The sequence below is a fragment of the Mastigoproctus giganteus genome, chromosome 7 (genome assembly GCF_048544385.1).
Source record: "Mastigoproctus giganteus isolate SK-2022 chromosome 7, ASM4854438v1, whole genome shotgun sequence".
NCBI classification, from domain to species: Eukaryota; Metazoa; Arthropoda; class Arachnida; order Uropygi; family Thelyphonidae; genus Mastigoproctus; species Mastigoproctus giganteus.
This window is the reverse complement of record NC_143581.1, coordinates 216,741,046-216,753,335: the sequence shown is the minus strand read 5'-3', so window position 1 is coordinate 216,753,335 and position 12,290 is coordinate 216,741,046. Positions and strand designations below refer to the sequence as shown.

Sequence of the window (12,290 nt, the reverse complement as noted above, 5' to 3'; positions counted from 1 at the left end):
TAGCCTTTTTCATTGAAAATGCCCCAGTATGATGAAATATCTATTTGAAGCCCAGAGACAAATATATAAATTTTGGGCTCCCTTGCAAGTGCACTAAACAGGCCTCCCCATATGATCTTTAATAAATTTTTAGCTCAAATGGTTCTCATGGTTCACCCTACACCAATGATCTTAGTTTATAAAAATATATTTAAAATTTAGTAAAATTTAAATAATAAACTCTGTCAGTAACACTACTTTCATTTAGGGCTAATTTAATTTATTCAGCTAGACTAGGCTAATGTGTAGGCAGGCTATAAGATAGGTCTATTTGTTGGGACAAGTGCAAATTATATGGTAATATAATTTTTTCAAAATTATATTACCATATAATTTTGAAAGGGCATACTACAGATGTTCTAGACATAGACAAGCAGGGCACTCACCCTGAGCACATTTCTGCTAGGGCCAATAAAAGTAATAAATGAAATAAATTTCAAGTTTTAGAGGGTACATCATGAAATGTTTGTCCCAGACACTAAATTAGGTTGGCTTAACCACAAGCAGATGACTAGAACATATAAACAAGATTTTTTTTTAATTATAATAAGTAATGTCCAATACAATCTAACAGAGGCATGAGTGACAATTTATATCAAAAAGAGTTAGACATGACTTATGTGTTTAGAGTGGTCTGTAAAATCATAAATGTATGAATTATAAACACATAAATGTATGCAATCTTTTAGTCTCCCAGTGGAGGGTTGAACAGGGTTGACAAGCATCCAAGGTTTACAGGGACAGTTTCCAGAATTGAATACCTACTCCCAGAAATTTTATTCCTGGAATTTCCCAGAGGGTATTTCTCAAAAACTGACACAAGAACTACATATCGTTATGTACTTGAGACTACTCTCTTTTCAGATTAATATTCTCTGCATATAACAGCAAGAGCTCTCTTGAAATTGCCAGTAACATATTATGGCCATGTTAGTGTGAAAATATAATGCTTCCACCTCAAGCACTGAATGAAGTTAAAGAAAAGACTCAGAATAACCGAATTTATGATTTATTTTAAAAATGTAAATCTAACTTTTATATAACAGCAACAGACAGACTTTGGATAATAATTCATTTTATAATTTAATTAATATTATAATTAATTAAAACTAATAATACTATTTACATATATCATAACTATTAATGTATATAATACAACTATAATTTCATTTTTAGATAATAATAATAATTAAATGAATTCATAATTTAATTTATTTAAAATGTTTCCAGAAATACAGAACAAATACACATATTTTTACATATGTTCGGGAAATATTTATATAACTAAATAACAGACAAACAAATATAAATATATAATGGTAATTTTATCTAACAAGCAGCATACTAAACGGAAACAATGAAGACAGGTAATTTTATGTTTTGACCCATCATAACCTAATCTCTCCAAATATACAAGTTTCCTTACCTTTCCTTTACTTCAAAACCTTTAATACTATCAAATGGTACGCTCCTGATGATATAATCATATGGCAATTTTCAATGGGATGTTTTCAATCTCTATCAATGCTCAATCCTACCAAAATGATCTTTTGATCACCAAATAGGTACCAAATAACATGATTATTCTTTCATAGCTGCAATATTTTATTCAACAATTTTCTGTTTTCATTGTACTGTACTGTACAGGTTTGATGTTTTTAAGTTCTTATTCTGTTCTCTATTCCAATTTCTGAATTATTTTTTTTTCACAGTCCGATTAACTTGTTTTGGATTATATGTGAAGCAAATTTTCCTTATTTCTTTTTTCTTCTCTCTCTCTTGCTTTTTTCCTCTTGCTTTTCTTCTTTTTTTCTCTTACTTTTTTTCTTCTTTTTTGCACTTTTTTTAGCGATTGCAATAACACTTCCATTATTCTTCTGAACAGGTACTTTCGATTGTTTACTTTCATGAGCCCCCTTATTTTTCACAAGTCCAACTTTTTTCTCTATAAATCTCGCATATTTTGCTGCTCCTCGTTTGCTCAAGTGCAAACCGTCCCACTTAAAATAACGTATATTTTCTATAAATATTTCCCACGAATCTAAAAATTGCAACGAATTTGTTGCACACAATCCTCTTAACCTCTCGTTTATTGACAATGCTCGGTTCATATAGTCCCATTTATCAAAACGAGGAAGTATGCTTGCCATATAGGTAGCTGCCTTTATACACTTTAGTTTGTCGAGAAGACTTTGAAAATCCCTTATCATCTGTTCAGTTCGTTTTTTCCCAAGGTCGTTAGTACCTACATGAATAATGAGAATATCGGCATTCAGTTCTCTTTCCGGCACTTTCATTAAATCCACGATTTTTGCTCCTGCTAATGTAATCCTACTGAAATGAAGTCTCCACCTGCGACTCATGATATTACCCACATCTCGCGTAATTGAATCCCCTAATAATATTACTTCAGGAAAGCCATGTTTCACTTCTGCTCTTTTACATTCATTGCTAAATGATCCTATCGTACACTCCTCGGCACTTACTGCTGCTTCCTCTTTATCATTGGCTTTGCCAATGTCAGCAGGCTTCACACTTTCCCCAGCTACATTTTCCTGGTGAAGATTTGTTTCATTTAACTTAATATCGAACTCGACCTTTTCATCCCCTGTACTAGAATAACTTTTTTGTTCCGAAGTCAACATCCTGACTGCCAACTTTCAATTAGCTTACACTTCCTCCTAATTTCAATAACATAATTGCTAATACCGTAATGTAATTAGTATATAAGATAAAAAAATTTAACATCTCAAAGCTTACTATAGCCTTTAAAAACAGATTTAAAAAAATTAATCCTTTGTGCCATTTTTTAAATTGTTTAATTTTTAAAACACAAACATATAAAACCAAATCATTACGCCATTTTAAATTTACCCTTCGGAGAGTAATTACATAACCATCCGCTTGAATATTTTGAAAAAAATGAAAAAAAAGTTTTTAATAACTCGAACTTTTAATGTTTATTCAGGCATTTTGAACAATTTACTGTCTAGAAAATTCGTCAACAAAAATGTAATATTTTTTGGGATATCATCTCCTATGACATTAATCCAAAGGAATTAATCAATTTTTGTAATTCATCTAAAACAGTGTTTATACATTGATATGATCTATATTCTAATTCAGACAATTCGTATGGACGAATCAAAATAATACATAAAATATGTTACATTGAGTCAAAAAATATTTTTATTTACTAGTTCAGGCTACACACAAGATAAATTTGCAGTCGTTACATAAAATATCCGTTAAGGGAGAAAATTTTCAATTGAGTTTGTTCAAAACACTAATATACGGGTCAGTGGTAACTAAAGAACATCGACCCCCTGATGTAATCATAGATTGTGGGCGCCTTACCATAGATCGTGAGCCCATTTCTATAGGCTTTCCCCCAACTTTTTTTAAACTACCGGTATCGCTCTCACTAATTTCAGTAATTACGGACCCGCAAACCCACGCGATCAGCAAAATCGCAAACGATGAATATTTCAAAGTACATAATGGAAGTGAGGTTGCAGCCCAGACGAGTTTAAAAATGCACAAACGAATACCATTCTAAACAATATAAATAGGAACACCTCGGTATAAGGGAAGACAGAGGAGATAGTATTTAGACAACGCAGAAAACTGTTCAGTGAATTTCATCTAAACGTGAACAGTTAGTTGGGAACCATACAACAAGGCATAAGACATGACTGATTTCAGCACTTCTTAACGTTCCACAGGACTCTGACTGAAATTTATGAAAGTGCGTTGCAGTTGGACATCATGGACAGCAAGAAATCTGAGAACGGTCGGTGGTTAAGTTCAGAACATAACAAATATAATTTCACATTTCCAACCCTAATTTCACTTTCTAACATAATTTCACATTTCTAACCCTAATTTCACATTTCTCAACCTTTTTCGCAATGGTATGTTTCATTAATAACTAGCATCACAAATAGAAATATAAACAAAGGATATTTATTAATAGTTAAGGCAAAGCTAAGTAATATTTGACAGGTGCTCTCAAAATATTCCAAAATGAGCATTTGCAACCTTTATACAACAGTTTTGGTAAGCACGACAATTATGGCTGAAATGTTATCAGAAGCCTTCAGTTTATCATTTTAAATGGAAAACAAAATGAAAAGTTCACCAGGTACAAAATAATATTTAGTTGAACTGCCTCTGGCCCTGATGGCAGCAGCACATCGTCAAGACATCGACAAGATAGATATAATGCATAAATGGGTATATATAAGCAGTACCGGATTAAGGAAAGGGCTAGTAGGGCCTTTCCCGGGTACCATTCTTTAATGGGCACAAAAAACAGAAGAATAATGAGGCAAGAAATATATATATCCTTAGTAAGAGGGCGCCGAAAAACCTTTCTGCCCGAGGAGCGGAAATACCTTGGTCTGACTCCGTATATAATAAATTATGGGTGGGCCTAATATAAAAAAAAAAAAAAAAACACAATTTCTTGTGTTGTTTTTTTTTTTTTTTTTTTTTGGTAGCACAGTGGTGTCCTCGCCACACCGAGTGGAAAAGGCCCGGATTCGAATCCCGTCGATGACGCGAGTAACTTTTATAGGCTTTTTTCACTCCGTGGCTGAGTTAGTGGGTTTCAGACGTAAACAGCAAGGGTTTTTCCATAGAAACTGGAGATTTTCGTCTAGCAAAACAGGCAAATCGAGCAAAGAACACATGCAACAGGCAATTGCTAAAACTACAGGAGACAATGAAATTTCCTTAACAGAGTTCTTTAAAAATTATAACATCAGACATGCAATAGAAAATATTCAGCATACTTTAGCATTAGTAGAAGCATATGATGCAAGAAAGCAAGCTTATGCAGCATCAGCAAAAAAAAAACCACTCCCATTTCACCCCTCCATTCGTTTCAAATGCCTGACCAGCTCAGCTTTAAATTTATTTAGACTATTAGCTTCCACAACAAAAGGTGGAAGCCTGTTCCACCAATCAACCATCCGCTGGCTAAAGGCAAATTTCCGCACATCAATTCTACAACTATATTTCCTCAATTTGAAACTGTGCCCCCTCAGGTTCTTAGTCTGAGCAAGAGGAAGAATCCCATCAGCATTCAGCTTGCTCAAGCCATTCAAGGCTTTGTACAATCAGATCACCTCAATCAGATCACCTCGCAGGTGCCTAGTCTCCAGCCGCTGCAATTTGCAGAACTTAAGCCTCTCTTGGTAACAGCACCCCTTTGTTCCCCTTACCAATCTTGTTGCCCTTCTTTGTACTCGTTCCAGCAACTCTACATCCTTCCCAAAATGAGGCCTCCAGATCTGTACACAGTACTCTAGTTGTGGCCTGACCATTGCCTTGTATAACGGGACAACCACGTCCCTGTCCCTGCTAGCACGCATTCTATGTATCATTGACAAGACTCCATGACCTGTCCTGGCAGCCCGTCTACACTACTCACCGAACTTCATATTTGACTGCGCAATTAACCCCAGGTCTTTTTCACTTTCCACTTCCCCGAGTGTAATGCCACACAGTTTGTACGTTTCTCTTCGGTTACTGCTACTCATATGCAGTACTTTGCATTTGTCAATGTTAAACTTCAGTTGCCACTTCTCAGCCGATTTTCCCAACTTATCTAGATCCCGCTGGAGTAGCATACTGCCGATAACAACTCTGCCAACCTTTCTATCATCTGCAAACGTGGACATTAAACCTGATATACTTTCATTAATATCATTGATTAATATTGAAAACAGCAATGGGCCCAACACCGAACCCTGGGGAACTCCACTAATAACATTTGTGCACGAAGAGCAGAGTCCATTGATTACCACTCTGTCATCTTCCACTCAACCATCCCTTTATCCACTGTAGCAACTTACCCTTAATTCCATACCTCTCCAATTTGTACAGAAGTCTTCCATGTGCAACAGTATCAAAAGCTTTCCTGAAATCCAAGTATATGATATCAAAATTATTTTTGGCATTCAGTTCCTTTGTAACCACATCATGATATCCAATCAAATTTGCCAGACAAGACTTTCCCTTAACAAACCCATGCTGTACCTGAATTATTGCTGCAGTCTTGTCTAGATGATCCTGCAATACTTCTTTAACCAGTGATTCCATTATTTTCCCCCGGAACACAAGTTAAAGTAACAGGTCTGTGGTTAATTGTCACCTTTTGACCCCCCCCCCTTTGTGAATTGGTGTTACATTTGCATAACTCCAGTCCATGGGGACTTCCCCTGAGTCCTTCCTTGGACTCAGGGGAGGCTTACTTCCTTTGCTGCCTCCTTTAATATAACTAGATAGATCCCGTCCACCCCAGATGCTTTCCTTGTGTTTAACTTCATCAATCTCTCCTCCACTTTGCTGTCAGTTATTACGCAATAACTTAGCTCCCTGTTAGCATTTGATAAAATTGTGGCACTCCCCTCATTGAATAACTTCTCATGTGTGAATGTAGATGGAAAATACTCATTCAGTTTATCAGCTACCTGAGCATGATCATCAATAGTCAACCCATCTATGTTAAGTGGTCCAATCTGATTCACCCCTCCCCCCCCCGACTTTTTAGACATGTTTATAGGAACTTTTTTAAGCTTTAGAATATGATCCTACATTCATTCCGTGAATGCAAAGCACTTTTGTGTGAATGTCCCATGTTCAAAAAAAAAAAAAAGAAAATCGCAAGGTTAGATGTAGGATTTGGAACAGTGATGGCTGAGCTCATAAATTTTTGGATGTTTTTTTTAGCTTCTATTTTTTTTATTATTGTAATTTGTTTATTATTATTTTTTTTATTTTTATTTTTTTTTTATTTTTTGTTGTTGTTGTAATTTTAGGTACCCCTGTGTTTAACCAGACTATACTATTGTTTGTTGAATAAGCGAGAAAAATTCAGTAGCTTCACCAGGTGATGTGATTTTTGTCATTCATGAGGACGAATCTGAAGACCTCTTTGGTAACTCTAAAATATGTCGTCGAATATATCGAATTTTCGATTGGTGACCCTAGCTTTTAGTCTAAAATTCACCTCTAAACTTTTATTTTCCAAAAATGTAATTTTAAGAAAATTAAAATCAGAAACGAAACTTGACAAATCAAACGAATCGAAAAAATGAAACTGACATTTTGAATTTTTTGTTACTCAGAAAACTATTTTCATACTTTACAATATTTATTACCTATAATTTTGTTTCTATGACAATTATTAATCACAGTTCACTAAAAACAAATAAAATAAAAAAGAACTAAAAATAAAAAGCTATTGTATTTCGAAAGAATAAAAAAAAGTAACTAGGTAAAATGATAAAAACGGAAACTGTATATGGCATAATACAGCATATTAGCAAACAGAAACAAAAATAAAATATGAACAACTATGAAAACATTTGAAAATATAGCTATGGGATCAATTTATTTTTGAAAAAACTATATCTGCTAAAAGAAGAAAAATATTCAAATCTGTTTATCGAGCAGCTAAGTTCAAAGATTAAACTCCATTCTTCATTCAGTCAATTTATATCCTGAAGCGCTACTTTTTTTATGTTTTTAATAGTGCATAAAAATATTCATGAAAGTGAAAGAAGACTAATTTATTGTTCTCTCAACTAATCAATCAAAGTGTCCCCAAATGTAACATAATGATTAATATTATGAACGGTTACAAGATAAATTACTTCCAACTAATTGCTTATTGTAGAATTTCAAATATTTAAAGCTCAAGCGCTTCTGAAACAGTTCCCGATCATTAATTTAAAAAGATGCTAATAAATACACATTATTAATACTCTAAAACACAGTATAGAATTAATCCTTCAAAGAAACGAAAAAGGTTTTTCCAGTACCATTACCGGCAATTAAAACCACTTACACACGCGCGGACAAAAACATGTTAAATCGAGCTCTATTTTAATCAAAGAAAACCTGATCTCTCACCAAATTTCGTTCACACACTAACCCCGTGACTGCTAAATGCGATTAACTATTGTATTAATGATCTATTGTAAACTCTTCTGATCTGCTGGTCGTGCCGGAGTATAAACAAGAACATATTTTTTTAACATACCGTTTATGTTTATAAATCAAAAAAGTTATGTAATGTACGTGAATTACTCTACCGTGTTCCTGTTTTTCTCTCAAATTTCAACTAGTTTCATAATATTATGGAAATATTTTTTTAAAATGTTCGAAAAAGGTTCGCCATGAAATTATTTAAGGTAAAATATGTTGTTCAAACATGTAAAATTTCATACTTAAACATTTGAGATAAGTAAATCTTGGTCCTACACTTTTTCTCAATCGGTCATAGCCTTCTTTTATAGCTTGACAAATATGCAAACAAAAGCTCATTATTTTAGAGTAGATTATGATTTTAGTGAAGCGCATCATTTGTATTTTCTTCTCTGCTTTTTTCTTTTTTGGCAAGTGCAGCAAAATCCTGTGGCTTCCTTTCACCACATATTTTATTTTATTTTATTTATTTATTTTTTTTTTTTTTTTTAAGGTCCTAGCCGCCGAAATCCCAGGAAATTAAGCGGCAGGACCTGCCAGAGTGAATCTACAGCTACTGGGTTCCTGGTCTGCCTCCACGGGGCGTAAGTGGGACAACGTTGGGCCTCAATAGGGGTCCAACGGCTAAATGACCAGATGAACAACGGTACAGAACACAACACATGAACAATTCCCACACACTTTTAAATCTCTGGCATTTCCCAGTGAACTGGTTCACCACAATGAAAGCAACGCGGAGATGGGGGAAACCCCTGGTGCCGTAAGACAACAACACACACTTACACTAATATTACACTGCTGGACAAAATTAATAAAATGAATATTTTATTGTGAACAGTATCGCCAAAGACACTGTTCCCAATAAAATAGGAGTCCCGTTTTAGCCGAAAAACAGTTTCTAAAAATTATTTCATCTGCAAACAACGATGATGTCATGTGACCATATTTTCCAGCATCTTGTATCGACTTCTGCAATGTGACTTTTTTGGTAATTCTTATACAACCCCATATAAATGTCCCTTATGCCCGTCCGAAGTTTCTCGTTGTTTTCTCATTTAATCATTATTCTATGGTACATCACCATATCAAATTTTGTCTCGCTCCATTGCAAGCTGCACGAGTTACACCACGTTTCTACGTGTTCTGTTAATTTTGTCGAGCAGTGTAATATTAAAATAAACGTTATCAAAAACAGTCCCTTAATATAAGGGACTTTTCAGATAATGAGCCTAGTTTATGAACCCTTTGAACATTACGAAGTAGCCTCCCTAGAAGAATGATGCCGCCATCTTTAAAAACCTCAGTTCGAATAATTTCCAAAAGCATACCTTTTCAAAAACAGCTGTTGGCTGTCTCATACTACGTACTTATTTCCGGAATTATTCTAGGGTTTTTTTTTTTTTTTTTTCTATGCCCAAAAGAGACAAATAGGATTTAGAACGAACAGTTTAGACGCTGAAAACTAACCTCAAGAAGATATATGTGTCTGCCTGTATTAAACGCAAAAAGCAATTAGGACCATTTATATGTTGTATATTCAACTTCGTGTATTATTCTTCGGTCCATATTCCGAAAAAAAAAAAACAAGTTCTTGAAAGATAAAACTGTGTAGTCCCCGTCTGAGGCTGATCCACCCCTAAAAATTCCTACTGTCTAAGCCGAATTCGAGCCCATTCCTTCTCAACATGGTATGGAAGAACGTCATTTCTCTCTCTCTCTCTCTGGATAGTCCTTTTGACCGTAACCGCTCTAAGAGCCTGAGAACATGTCTTAGCTGTTGGATTCTTATAGATATAATAAATAGTCACCTCATTTTGTGAAACTATCTTCAAATATCTGAGATATTTGAACTTAGTTTGACATAATGTATGCTTATTCAAAATGCATGTTTATCCTGTATGTTTATTTTAAATAGTTGGAAAGCACTCTCTTAGTTTGTAGACAGTCGCAAAATGCAGGTGTTTTCGTAATTCTAAAAACTGAAGTCCAAAGATGCTCATATCTTATTACAGAATGAAAGCAGCAGATAACTTGCTTATGAATATACTGTTTTTGTTACAAATATTTTAATAAAAACAAATCTACAACAAAATAATATTCATTTTACAAGCATTATACCATGATAGTTTCATTATCGTGAACATTTTTTGTTGCAAAATATATATTTTTTTTTCTTTTGGCAAATCTGCTTGTATGGTTTTTTAAGACGCACCATCAGCTTAGGCCATATTGCGCCGCATATAATATGCTTCTAACCTGTGTATGTTCTGTGGTCGAATTGCATGTTTCTTGGACGAAAAACCTGAGTTTCGGAGAAAATATCCATGCTACCCTCGTCTGAAACCGACTAACTCAGCCCCGTTATGAAAAAAAAAACCATAAAATTTTTTCACGTCATTGATAGGGATTCCAACTCAGCTCTTTTTCACCCTGTGTGAAAAGGCCAGCGATTATATCAACTGCACCACGGCTAAGTCTGCTTATAACCAACAAATTAAAGTAGGGCATTTTCTTTTTCTGCGTATTCAGAAAAGTTTAATCAACTGTATTTTTGAATATAACTTAATTATGAATAATCAATCTTTATTTGTTGGCGAATAAAGAATATAACAGAACCTGACGCTTCCAAAATTTGCAGTTTAATGTGAAACCAGAAGAAAGCAGTAGTTAATGTTTAAAAGCAGACTGTATAGACTTTAAAATTTTGGGACAGACTAAAGTGTATAAAAGGCACTGTCTCCTCTTTTAAGTATTAGAGAGACAAGCGAAAACCTAAATCACGAAACGAAGAAAATTAATCTGAGCTCTGCTACTCTTGCAAAAGAATTTTATTAATTCTTAAATGCTTGTTGAATTTACAAAAGTTAAACTTTATTATAGCCCTTGACTACAGAACACACGCAATTTACAGAAGTAAGAAGTGTGGCAATAACATTCATGGAATGGTTCAATAAAAAGAACACAGAGCGACAGAGCTGAAAAATGGTTTTATTTTTATTAAAAGTAACCACCACCTAAATGAATGCACTTATTAAACCGTTCTAAAATTTCTGAAAAGAGTCGGCGAAGGCGTACAGAGATGATAGTGAGTTCGGCGGTTACGTTTTTCTTTATGCTCTCAACAACCTGAAATCTCTTTTCTTTGAGAACAGTTTTCACCTTGGGAAAGAGGAAGAAGTCTGCAGTTGCTAGGTCGGGGGAGGAGAGTGGAGGGCTAATCTGTACAATTCCATGTTTCGCCAGAAATATGTTCGGTAAATTGACAATGTCTGATTCCAACAATTGAGATTAAGCAGCTTTGTCCACTTTCCGTATTCTCAACACCAACGAATATAGGTTGTTCAGGTGGCTGTCATTCAAACACTAAGTCTACAGGTTGTCCGAAAAGTCTAGAACCGTAGAAAGTTGGTTAAATTAAAAATATACTGTAGAATTAAAATTGTGTGTTCCTTTCATTTTGAGTTTCTGTAAATGACGTTGTAAAGTTTATAAGCGCATGTAGAGATTATTCTTTCTTGATATCTAATCCTAATATCTAATCTTAATCCTGATTCCAGACTTTTCAGACACCCTGTAGGTGAGAGCGAAGATTTTAAATACGAAAAAATAAACCAAAGATAGATTCCAGGAGGCTCCTCGCAGCCATAAAAATGATAACAAGATAACAGTTCCGTAAATGTCTGGGATGAATGCCAGTAGAAGATACCATCACTCTTTTAGGCTGCACCGTCGTTCCCTGGAAAATATCATCAACTTGGGATCACTGATCGTTTTCTCTCTATACAGAATCTGCAGAAGATATAAAACATTAATGCTGACCTTCAAATATTAATCAAAGACAAAAAATACCGAAGCCATTCTGTCTGCAGTTGATTCTCACTAAGTACAGTTATTCGATTTGGCCACCATTATAATTCTTTTTATAGCACATGAATGATTTGAATATACATCAGTTTTTGAAAACCTTGTCTGTCTCTAAAATATCCATCTCTCCTTCTTCATCAAGCACTTCCGGCAGTTCATCTGGAAGTTCTTGATGACACTGTGGTCGCTTTTATCTCTGTAAAAATGACCACAGTGTCAGTTGTGCAAAGACCTGAAGCCTGACGTAGCCCAGTGGTCAGGAGCGAGAGTGCATAGCACGCGTTCCTTGAGGACCGGGATTCAAGCCCGTTACTACTAAATACGATGAATATTTGTATTGACGATTTATTGTAAACTTTACTGACTTGGTTGTCGTGCCGGAGTACAAA

General features: G+C 34.7%; 1 protein-coding gene across 4 annotated transcripts in view; it reads right to left on the bottom strand.

Annotated features, from left to right (window-relative positions):
* Positions 1-12,290, bottom strand: part of LOC150083681 (extracellular matrix organizing protein FRAS1-like) — an 866,422-nt gene that overhangs the window by 745,864 nt on the left and 108,268 nt on the right. The gene's annotated exons all lie outside the window — the stretch shown is intronic.